Raw genomic sequence first — 12,766 nt, forward strand, 5'->3', positions numbered from 1 at the left:
TCCACCAGATGCGATTAAACGCAACTTTTAACCTCGTACTTCTACCACAGCCTGCTTTGCCCTTACACCATGTTCGTCTCAAAGTTATCTTTTTTAATATGTTACGACTGCTCTAATGAAATGACAGGGATTTCCTTTAACCGCTCTGTGCAGTGGAAATTTGCTGCAAGCAGCTCACCCAATGTGAGAGGCATTGAGAGCAATGACAAGCAGACATCTTTAAGTAATAACCCAGGAATGCGAGAGGCCCTACGTCATTGTTGAGGCTCTGAGTGAAAGCTTTTAGCAGTTTTCCCATCAATCCTGCTGCATTACTGTCTCATCCTTTCCTCCTGCTCTGCAGTCTGTTTTGCGTCTCACTGTTGCCTTTGTAATATTATATAATTTACTTGCCAAGAAAATTAAATTGCACTCAACAAGGGGAAGATTAGTCTCAAATTAGCATGTTTTGGTGTGATATTAGACCATAGCTGGGAAACTTTCTTCCCCAGAAAGCCATAAACTGACTAAGATAAAGTAAGCCAACGGTCAAACAAGTGAACCATAGCAGACTTAGTGCTGACTGCTGAATTACGTTACACATGAATGTTGGTATAGACAGAACATGCATACATACATACATCACTGACTAAGGAAATGTTTACTCTATATTTACTATATGTAATATTTAATCTAACAGCAAATACATTATCTTATACATGAATACATTCATTCATGTTTTTGTCACTCTCTCTGCAAGATCATAAAAGTGTGCTACAATGTCTGATACTGAAATATCGTGCACCCAGAATGGATGTTCTGCTCTATATTAGTGCGCAAAAGTCTTAATCCACGCCTCAGTTCTTTTCCATTTTGCTGGGAAAACAGGAAATAGATGCAGTCATCTGCTGAAACATTTGCAAATATATATGGAAACACAGCATATAATTACTGTACCATTCTTCTTTCCCTTAAGATGGATCAACTGAGGGACAACATACATCTCTCGGGTCCTGTATGAGGTCTACTCAAATTTTTCACATGACTTTCAGATACTCTCCACGTAGGCCTGCTACTTTTTCCCCCTCCGCTTGTCTGGTTTCCTCAGGTTTTTAAGGACACTCTGCACAACATGCTGAGATATGAAGTTTTGAGCTCATAGGTTTTTGGGAACCACTTTGTTGGTGGAAAAATTTATGCCTGTCAGACTGTGTAACCTTTCATAACTTTTAACTATTTTTTGTTGTGAAGCTCTTTGTGACATTTATCTTAAAATGTGCTCTATGAATATTTAAAAAACAAAACAAAAACGTATTTACTTAATTTACTTACTTTTCACATATTGAACTAAAGAAATGGGAACAAATTATATGTTTTTGTGACAGGCTGCTGATAACAAAGAGTCTAAAGACTCAATTCCAGATTTGTTCTTTGCTAAATTGTCTGTTGTGTGTATGGACAACAGGTACAATTTTACAGCATGAATGATTCATAGGTCAGTGTTAAGTGGCTTAAGAAAAATGATCAGGCTCAAAGACTGGACTAAAAATGATTAACAAAGCAGCCCATGTTGAAAGAAACACTTTGAAAGACCTTCAGAAAGCCTGGAGAACTATTGCTTAAGACCAGTTTCCAGTTTTTAAAAAATGACAACAAAATATGAAGAAATGAGGGGTGGCTCAAGACTTTTGCATGGTACGGGTTATTTTGCCCACATAGTACAAAAGCCTCATTTTACACACTTATGCTTATTATTCACTTACCAAGTATGACCCTCGTGTGTCATACTTTCAGGATTACATTGCAACAGCCAGCCATAACCATACATTATACAGGCACAAAGGGATTTAATTAGAGATCATTTCCATCATTACAAGCTGACATAACATTTTTGAACAGATGATTTCACAGCAAAGTATACAAAAGTATTTCAATCCACTTCTTACATATTTGAGTCATAAAAAGTTTTACAGGGTTGTACTGACTCTTATTAGAACTGCAGTATTTTTCTTTTTAGGAGGAGGGGTGTTAAAGATAAGGGACCCTACGTCAGCAAAGCTCACATACGGTATTCAGAATGATACTCGTATCACCAAAGACAAACACGAAGCATGAATGTATTAATAACCCGAATAAAAATATCCCCAAAGACAATCATTAACTTCGAGCACCTGCGCCTCATTAACATTACTGTAGACGAAACTATGCTATAAACAGGCGCACTTCCTTATTTGATCGCTTCTGTAAACAGCTCATATGTAAACTTATGCTCCCCACACAAAAATACAGTGTGTTGCTGTGTGCTCCAGTTTTTGAATCTCCTTTAATGAAAACATGACATCTGCCAAAAAGGCAAAAGAATACAGCGAATGAAGAAGGTCATTCCCCATGGGAGGGACGCCATGCTAAAAATGTATGCACTTGTGCTAGTGTGAGGCATTTGTGGATACAAGCGTCCAGCCAAATGGCATAAATTTCCTGTGAAGGGTCAACGCCATGTCAAATAATTGTACCAAACATGGGTGCTCCACCCAGGCATTCAACTTCTACACAATGCTGAGACAACCACAAATAATGCAGTTCCTTCTTTTTCTTTCTGTGTCCTGTTTTCTTTGCCTCTCATTGCTCTCCAAGCCTATTTATTTTTCATTCTTTCTCCCTCCCCGCCTCCCCCCTTTCCTGCTTTTTGGAACTCCTGGCATCATCTTCTGCTCTTCTGCTGTTTCCCTGTGATCCAGTATCTTTTTCCCTTTTCTTCTGACACACTGCTGAAGATTTCCTGTCATCACCACATCACTGTCACCAAGTTTGCTGCCAGCCAATCACTGACCTCATTTGCTGTTTCAAGTCTATCAACCCCCTTTTGTTTTAGGACTTTTTTTTAAGGACGTCTACAGCTCCTTGGCCATAAAAATAGAACAGTGCTATAGATTAGTGGTTTGCCTCCTTTTTGGGCTTTTCTACGTGTGGTCTCTTGTCACGCTGTTCATGTTATTTTTATAACCCCTCGATTTCTCTCATTCATCACTGCAAATAAAGCTGCTCGAAAGCATATTTATAATTCGTCCCACTGTAACATTCGAGGCCCATGTGGTGCAAAGACCAGAACACAGAGCACACCCAAACACTCCCACAAACATGCAAATACAACGAATCAATTATTCCTCATCTGAATGTAACAACAAATAAAGTTCTGTTTAGCCTTAGTGCCCTTTGGCTTCTTTTGTCTGTGGGCTCAAGAAAGCACAGCCTAACAGAGGTTAAAAAAATTGTCTGACACGTTGCTGTTACACGGCTTTACGAAATGTTCTGGCAGGATTTGAGGAAAGTTTACAACAGTATTAGATATACAAAGATGAAAGCAAGTGCTAACTTTTTGAAATCATGTTTTGAAGAAGAGAAAAACATTCACATGTTTCGTTTTACGTCCAGATTTGTAACTCTAGGTTCCTGTTTAACAAAACTTGGCTCTTAAAAGTATGAATATCCTCGTAAATATCCTCCATAAACCATCTTGTTCATGGCTGTCTGTTTATTTCTTTCGCTATTAAAGCGTTCTCACTCTTATGTGGTCTGTCAGTTACACACGAGCTGAAATATGTGCTGTGGCGTGGATTTGCTGCACACAGGAACTTGTCCGTCTAATTTGTTCCATGTGGGCAGTGTGGTCGCCACCCTTTATTTATGCTCATGTTTAGGAGCTCTGACATCATCAAGGCATGTCAAGTAAAGCAAAAAGAAGGTCAGAGACAAAACGTCAACCGTCTGGCGTAACACCAGGGGGTTACCCGAACCCCAAACATCTGTGTGTGTGTGTGTGTGTGTGTGTGTGTGTGTGTGCACGCACAATGTCACTACTGTGACCTCTCTCTAGTGTTGTCCTCATGCTCAATTTAATCAACTCGTGGCAATCCTGCAGGCCCCATCCATCCACACCTTCGAAAACAACCCTGCTTAGATTTGAGGTTATACGCACAAAGTGCTGACACTCAAAAGAACCCAAGCCATTAACATCTAGTGCCTGACGCACACACACACACACGTGCACACACATAATCTCCGAGGTCTCGAACACCTCCACTTACAATCTCACTCCAAACATGAAGCTAGATGTGCTGTGGACAACCAGCTGAAACCACATCCTGACTGTCACACTGTGCATCTGGCATATATGCAATAACATCTGCAACAGAATGTGATGTTAAGAGCACGAGCGTGAGCAGAGCCGAGCGTTCTGAATATGTGCTATTTTCTACACCTACACTGTGTAAAAAAGTGTGCAAGATTTGAGTAGGTTTCAGTGACTCTTCACTCTCATCTCCTGGCTGCACTGACCCTCTTTGTTCACAAACAACTCACTATCCCTTTCTGATTATCTAACTCTCGCTTATTCCCACATCACCTCCTTTGTCTGATCTGTTAAATGTCGGCCTCGCGGTTGAGTCATACTGTGGTGGTCAGCGAGTTACAAATACATTGTGGCCGACCAGCACCAGACTATGATGCAAATGCCTTTGTTCCCCTCGGTCCATCCCTCCCGGCACATCCAACCGTTCGGTGATCGGGATTTATTTGCATGAGAGCTCCAGGTAAGGGCCAATGGTCTTGTGCATGCAAAACACAAGTGGTAAACACCCAGCAAGCATATTATTGAAGGAAGACGGGAGCTTTGCATTTGCAAAACATCCTCTTTGTGCTTCTTCGGGCGCTGTAAAGTGATTCGTAGCAATATATGGGTTTGCTTTATCACGGGAAATGTGATTAAATCGTACTAGATATCTATCTGCTGCAAAGACAGAAGAGGAGCAAAGAGAACAAAAAACATACCTTGGCACACTGCTTTTTTTTGGGGGGGGGGGGGGGGGGGGCATCACGCCATGTGTGAATGTTGCTCCTATATATGCAGTATAAACAGGAATGTAGACGTAAATAAAGGTTTAAGGTACTACACTGCATACCAGTTTATTAAAAATATAAGCATATATGCATGCGCATGCCTATCAGGTCAAGCCAGCAGCACTGAAAGCAAACCAAAACAGACTCATTATTGAAGCTTTAATCCACATATTAAAAGTGTGTGTGTGTGTGTGTGTGTGTGTGTGTGTGTGTGTGTGTGTGTGTGTGTGTGTGTGTGTGTGTATGCCACAGGAAGGCAGGGGAAACACTGCCCAGACCTGAGCAGCAGGGGTGGACTATAGCAGGAAGACGGTCTTTGTTGGTCTGTTCCACCATGATGTCATGTCGGTGCCTCTGTTCTTATTACCATCCTAAATGAGCTCCCGTGTCCACATATATCACAATAATAACAACTGGATGGTCCGCCTGTAACATCTGCTGAAATGCTCGAAGCAAACATTGATGACGTGCACCTTTTTACCTGGCAACACACTCGGCTTCTTTTGGCTGCTGTGAGGGTCACATGTTGAACCGCTTAATGAGGGGTCATAAACTCAAAATCAGTCATAGACAATAAAACAGAGATCTTATCAGCAACAGTATTGGCGTTCTATTCAGCTGTGTCCCAACAACCTAGCGAGCTGTGTGCTGAAAACAACAACCAAATCTAGCTTGACCTAAGGAAGTAGCTGCATTCGACACGCGTTTAAGATTGAGACATAAATTCCAGGTTTAACCTTTTGCCAACAGCTACTTTTGCACAAAGAGTTGAGGGGAAAAAAAACACACACAACACTGCCCATTTCCCCGTCTTTATGTCCTTGTAAACATTACTGCTATTAATAGAGACCAGCCCAAGGGCAGCAGCAATGTGTTAATACAAACTGAGGTGGTCAAACCAGTCCATGACCTCAGAGCTAGGGCGCTGTGGCAGTTGTCACTAGAGAAGCGGCGCCTGTTAAAGTTCATGTGTTCACGAGCAAAACAGCCACGGTGTAGGAAGACACTCAGTGTCAAAACTTGCATGCAAGGACAGAAATCTGACAAGCGCAGCAGAAGGCAGGGTACATATCCTGTCTGGGAACAGTCAGGTGCCACAAGTTTCCTGTTCTATAAATATATAAAGTATGGAATGTGACGGGGGGGAGCACGAAAAAACCCTGAAATTATATAACCCACCGTGCTGTCCGATCAAAGGACCACACACAGCGCAGGGCACGCTGGGTAATACTTGCTGTTTGCTCATCCATAAAGATCCAAGAGGACAGAGCATAGTCCACATGAAGCTAGCCGTAACAGGATGCTCCTGTGCTCTGACGAGGTATTATAGCATCTGTTTACCTCGATAAATGTTTTGGTAGTGTGAACAGTGTCGCGATACAGTCCTACATCTCTACGAGGAATGATTTTTAGTTTATTCAGAGTGAAAATCAGCAGTTAAGTGAGCAAACACTGAGGAAAGTGCTTGAAAGGCACAGAGCCGACTCATCAGTGAGATAGAACTCATGGGGCACCGTGGACTGACATTACTGGGTGGGTGCTTTCTTTCCTTCTGCATGAAACACACAGTCTCTTCATAAAGATATTTGTTCCTTGTCCTGCTCCTGTGATGTCCTGCCACGAAAACATGCCTCGATTGAAAAAAAAAAAAAAGAGTCTTTAAAATCTGCTTTGGCCTTAAATGAGCCAAACTCCTTAATGAACTCTTTCAACCTCATTTATAACTCTCTGGAGCTTTACTCAAGATTTATGTTTTTACAAATATACAAATAAATTAGCTGATTTTACTCTAATGCACTCTAAAGAATCCCCGTGTCATAGGTTCCTATAAATAACAATATGTTATGTATAAATACAAAGCCACACCTCATTTCTTAATATTTTGCTGCCATGCAGCCAGATTGTTTTGTATTGTTTTTTAAAGTGGTCTTGAGCAATAGTTCTCCAGGCTTTCATTGGACACTGGATGCCTTTTCACTCCAGTCCTTCTACCTGACCATTTTTGTTTGTTTGTTAAGCCACTGACCTATGAATCATTCAAGCATAATAAAGGCAACTAACTCAAGGGACGAACCAGTGTTGTGTCCTTGTGTCCACACATAACAGACAACTCTGCAAAGAACCAGTTTTAAATTGCAGTCACTTTCTTACTAGCAGCCTATACACACATCATTTGCTCCCATGTCTTTAATTTAATCTGGGAAAAATGCCAAAATACTATTTTGACACCAACAAACTGATTCCTAAAAGGCTACTAGTGGGAAACCTGGCATGGTGTGCCGTGTGTCCTTAAAAATTATAAAGAAACTGGACAAGTCAAGAAAGAAGTGTTAGCACAGATCCATCTGCTGTTCAGAGACATTGATCAGTGAGTCTCTGCAGCCATCCGTAAAACACAGTGGAGGCTCTGTCATGGTTTGGAGTTGCATTTGGAGATTTTGTCAAAATTGATTAGATTACGAATGTAGAACAGTACTGTTAGATTTTGATCTATCATGCACTCCCATCTGGAAAGCATCTGATTGGCAACAGCTTCAGCATGTCAATAATTTCAAACATGCTGCCAATGCAGTAAAAACATGGATCAGTCATGATCGGCCTCCACAGAGCCCGGACCTCAACATCCTCACCGACATCCAAAAACATGTTTTAATAAATCCCTGTGCCTTTTTTCCCCAATTTTGTTTGGATCCGAAGGCTGGATCAGCACTTTTTTACAGTTGTGTATTTCCTCAAACATAAAAGATCCCTCATTTCTTCTTTATGTTTAGTTGTCCTGACATTAAAGGAAATAAACAGCCTCATTTAACATCATGTAGGTTCTGAGTGTGTTTGCATTGACGTATACAGTCTGGCATTTAGCTCTTCATCCAGCAGGAGATATCAGAGAGAAAGGTTCAGAAGTTACTGTATAGATTATTGGATTAATGCACATCAAAAATTCATCAGCTGTTCCATTAAAGCAATATGGCAGCAGTGCAGAGCGCAGGAAGCACATGGAGACACGATGAAACAGTACTTAAGTAATCACCTGTGTGTCTGAGAGGCTTCTGACTGCATTCCTGGAGTACTTTAATGACAAGCGCTTAAAATTCACATTTTTTCCTCCATCCACTTTCACTCGGCTTACCGAGTCTACTTTTACTTTAGAAAATCATCTCCTGTATTTCCCAGAATTCCACTCGACAACCCCTGGAGAACAGGCGTGAACTTGTTGCATCCAGCTGAGTTACGTATACTGTATGTGTGGGTAGAGGCAGCAATAACAATAGAGATAGTAGGAGCCAGAGAGCTGAATTTTTTTCTACTCAAGAAAAAATGAGTCACACTCCTACTCAAAACACAGCGAGCCTTGTGGCGTGTTGTCGGTGGAGATATGGGTATCTCTGCTTCGTCTTTGCTTTATAATCTCAGTGCAAAACTGCTGTTAGAGAATGAAGAGCCAATAAAGGAACCCCTATCCTTGAATTTACAAAAAACAAACTTAAACAGCAAAAACGTTCCAATAATATTAATTGAAATGGCGTGAACTGTACATGCAGGGTCATATATAATACCCCAAATGTAAATGAAGACATGCCATGCAAGCAGCTCTGCCAGGCTAACAGCGATCTAACTGTGGGTATGTCTGGGAATTTACAGACAAATGAAAATGAAAAAAACAAATGAAAAATTCCTCCTTTAAAATACCTAATGTATCATATTTGACACATGAGGTTTTGTGAGTTGTTGTGACTACATCATCAGTGTGATTTTCACCCCTTGGAAAAACCTGGATAAACTGAGCAATGCATTTTAAAGTAATAAATTACAAAATAATTATATTAATATGCTGGATGTAGCAAATATTGTATAAATTAAGACTCATATATTTATTTATTTATTTAGGACAGTGCATGTTAATGAACATAAATGTAAAAAAAAAAATTACATGAATGTAAACATACCAGATTATAGCCAAGGGCTAATTTCCATCTGTTGTCCTTAAGCATAAAAATAGACATAATAATTCATAAAAATTCATCATTCATTCATAATAAAAACTCCATCACCAAACTTACACATACACACCATTCTGTTCCCAAATAAAACATTAAAACTATACAACTTATACATGATCACACACATATGCAAATGTATATTTAATTACTTTTAAAATATTGTCATATGGTTTAGTTAATACTCAATTTAAACAATTGTCTTGTGGTTCAGGCTTTCAAGGGTTCAAATCTGCACACCTGGAGGGCAACAAAAAGTTTTCGAAAGATTTCAAAGAGCTCAAAAAATCACGATTCCCAGCCTGGCACGGCACTAAAGAATAACTAGAGTCAGCAGGCTCCATCTTATGAGGACCGAGAATTTTTTCAAGCTATCTGTAATATACTTTTAACAACATTAGCAGTGATCTCACTTCCAGAAAACACATGATGAGATTCAATGGGATAGTCGGGCATTGCCAGTGTGGTCCCATCCATGTCGTATTCAAATGAATCACCTTTTGTTAATAACACCATAAACAGCCCTGCATGTATACGCAATATATTCTTTTCAGGTCCTCTTTAAAAAAAAAATCTTTTACTTCTTTCCTGTCAGGAGGACCCGATGAGGAAATGAGACGCTGGTTTCCCTCCAATAAGAGTCTCTACTAAATAAAAGCTGACAGTTTTATTCCTCGGTTCCGTCCTTTCAGACAGGTCCTGAGAGAGGAGCACTCCAGGCAAATGTTTTTGTTTATATGAAAACGGGGCAGGAAGTGCGTAACAGAGACTACAGAGTCTGCAATATAGTGCTCATACTCAGATTACCATTAGCTGGCAGGTGCAAACAACAAAGATCAGTGTTGTGCATTTGATAGTGGAGGGTGCAGCTCATTTCACTACATTTTGCAAGTTGTAACGACAGCAGCTGGACTTGCTTAGGTTTGCTGTTCTATGGAACGCTGAAGCACCCGCCCCCGACATCCCTCCAACCTCCTCTCCCACACACACAACCCTCTGTAAATCTCTTGCAAAGACAATAGGCTAACTGTAACTCTCCTAGCAGCAATGACTAATCAGTTCTTATCAGCCAGTAATCTATGTAGAAATAAAATGTCTTCTTAAAAGAACAACTGCAGCAAAAAAACATAAAAAATGTGTAGGGCTGGTTTCAAACGCAATATGCTCCAATCAGAGCTTAGTGCAGGCTGAATCCGGGACTCGGACAAACTTTTGGAGACTTCCAGATATTTAAGACACAGCCATGTTGAGTTAATAATCAAAATAATCAGCGACTGTATATTTAGGGCAATGCAATTTCATACCTGGAATGGTAATTTACACTATATTTTTCTGCTGCTATTATTACTATGCAATATAGTCATTTTTCCTAATATATACAACAGTTTTTTTCTAAAAGCAGTGAATACACACAAATGTCTCTTATATTCTTACGTGTACATATCCTAGATTCCTTTTTTATACCTTTAGATTTATATTGTACAGTCTGACGGTGAGTAAATGCACAGAAATTTCGTTGTGATGTGCACTAAACTGGATGACACTTAAGTGGCTATTCTATTCTTTTCTATTCTATATCTATCTACACACGCTGTAAATGCTTATTTTTGGTTTAGTTAAGACGATTGTTCTAATGTTTCTTTTTGTAGATTCATTGAGTAAATCTAAATAAAAAGAAGCAATTTTTTGGTGTTTGCCTAAAAATGTCACAAAAGATTAAATAATTATGTAAATAGCTGATAATTGTAAATGGTCTGTTGTGGTCCTAAGGACCCCAAAGCGCTTTACACAATCATCCACCCATTCACACACTCACACACTGGTGATGGCAAGCTACAGTGTAGCCACAGCCACCTTGGGGCGCACTGACAGAGGCGAGGCTGCCGGACACTGACCAGTAGGCAGTTATACTGGCAATTATACGGTAAATTCTAGTGTATTCTAGGGTAATTACCACTGATGATCAGTAGGTAAATACAGTAAATGTACAGCTGAAACACTAAGAAAAAAGAAAAGGTATTACTAACTTTAACTATGATGTATTTGTGACTGTGTTTGCTTTGTAATAAGTCATGTATAATTAGGTACTGTGTAAAAAAGGAGGTCCTCTGACAGACGTCCATTCGAATTACAGTTGTAAATATCCAAATTTTGTCCAACCCAAATTTAACTGTGTACTATCTAGGAATGAAAACAGTACATTCCAATGAACTGCTTTTTTGTTATGTTGTTTTTCATGGTTATACTTCCTTACAAAAACGTTTCAAACATTTACATTTTTGACAAGGGACTTTTTTTATACTTAGGTTGAAAAATAACATCAGCACATCTGGTAACACTCTTCAGGAAGTTTTGTGTTACCGGCAGTAGGTCCCCGGGACTGTTTCGCAATCTACTCAGTAAAGCTGTTTTCACACGTGAAATCTAGAAAATTTGAGGTGAATCATGTTTGTCTACTCACTTATGCACAAGCATGATCTATTTTAACCTGCTTATCAAAGTAGGGTCGTGGGAGGGGGCTGGAGCCTATCCCAGCTGACACTGGGCAAGAGGCACAGTACACCACAATCACACACCAGTCCATCACAGGCCTAACACCGACAAACGACAACACACTCTCTCACATCCACACCTGCAGCCAATTGAGAATGGCCTGTTAACCTAACAAGCGTGTCTCTCAACAGCGGGAGGAAGCCAGAGTACCCGGAGAACCCACACAGGCATATGGGAGAACATGTAAACTCCACACGGAAAGCTCCCAGCTGGCCGACAGTTTCAAACCAGAACCTGTCTTGGAGAGAGGTGACATTGCTAACCACTGCACCCCTATGCTGCCCTCAATGGCTGCCCTCTCACTACTATAATAACCTGTTTTAGTTATGCGAGGAAGCCGTCTCAGCAGAATGACAAGCGCTTACTAGCCGTGTTTAATGTGCGTTTGCATATGTACATACACCTCGTTTGGGTAATGTTTCGAAAAGTTACCAGTAACCTGAAACTGTGCAATTGCTTGCACTATTATCATGTTCATAACCTTTGCAATAAAACATGCCATCGCCTATTTAACCACAACAAAGTAACTCAGTAAAAAGATGACAATCTACCTAGTGACTAAGCTGAAACTGGACTGTAAAAGTTTTCCATGGTATTACTTCGCTGTCTTGTCTCAGATGGTGATAGACTGTCCCCTTTTCTATGCAACCAGCATGAACTTGCACCACAGCATGCATGAGATCACACATGAATTTATTGTAAAAGTCAAGTAATGTCGTGGAAAAACTGGGGCTTGTTTTTACTGCAGTTGGGTCGGTAAAGAAATGAGTTTTTCTTCATATTTCAGCTGTAGTTTCTCTGGGTTTACGTAGTAGCTGTTCCTCAGTTATTACCAATGGTAACTTCATAACAATACAAAACATTTACCAGTTCAATTAAGAGGCTACAGAAAGGAGGCTTACTGAGAATTCAGTTCAGTGATGATTAAATAATAAATCCTCGCCTGCTGTATTTCTATCACTTTTAGTCGTCCACAGCACCTCAGCTGCTTTTATTTTTTATATAACGGGAGTTTTACTTATGTAACTACAACATTCAAAAAACGCTGCAGCTCGAATGAGAAAGCCCACAGGCAGCGGAGTGGAATTCTGTCTAGTCGCCCAAACTAAATGCCCGGGCTCTGTTACCACAATTCAAGAAAGGCATCTGGATGCAGCAATGCAGTTTTTCCCCTGCTCTCATTCACTTAAACAACCGATGACGTTCACTCGCCTGGCTTGGAATCTGCGACTGCTGCCAGCAAGAGTTGTGAATGGGGAGGCAGGCAGACAGAGGCTTGTGAACACACACACACACAATAAGCAAAGGGTCTACTGCACCGATGCTGCTCGCGTCACAGT

The 12,766-nt window shown here is 40.4% G+C and overlaps 1 protein-coding gene across 1 annotated transcript in view; it reads right to left on the minus strand.

Annotated features, from left to right (window-relative positions):
• The window catches only part of LOC146656824 (G protein-coupled receptor kinase 5-like), a 28,060-nt gene that overhangs the window by 11,433 nt on the left and 3,861 nt on the right, over positions 1-12,766 (minus strand). The window lies entirely within an intron of this gene.

Source organism: Rhamphochromis longiceps, linkage group LG12 (genome assembly GCF_057381845.1).
Source record: "Rhamphochromis longiceps isolate RC_006_pf linkage group LG12, R_longiceps_female_GT1.1, whole genome shotgun sequence".
Lineage (NCBI taxonomy): Eukaryota > Metazoa > Chordata > Actinopteri > Cichliformes > Cichlidae > Rhamphochromis > Rhamphochromis longiceps.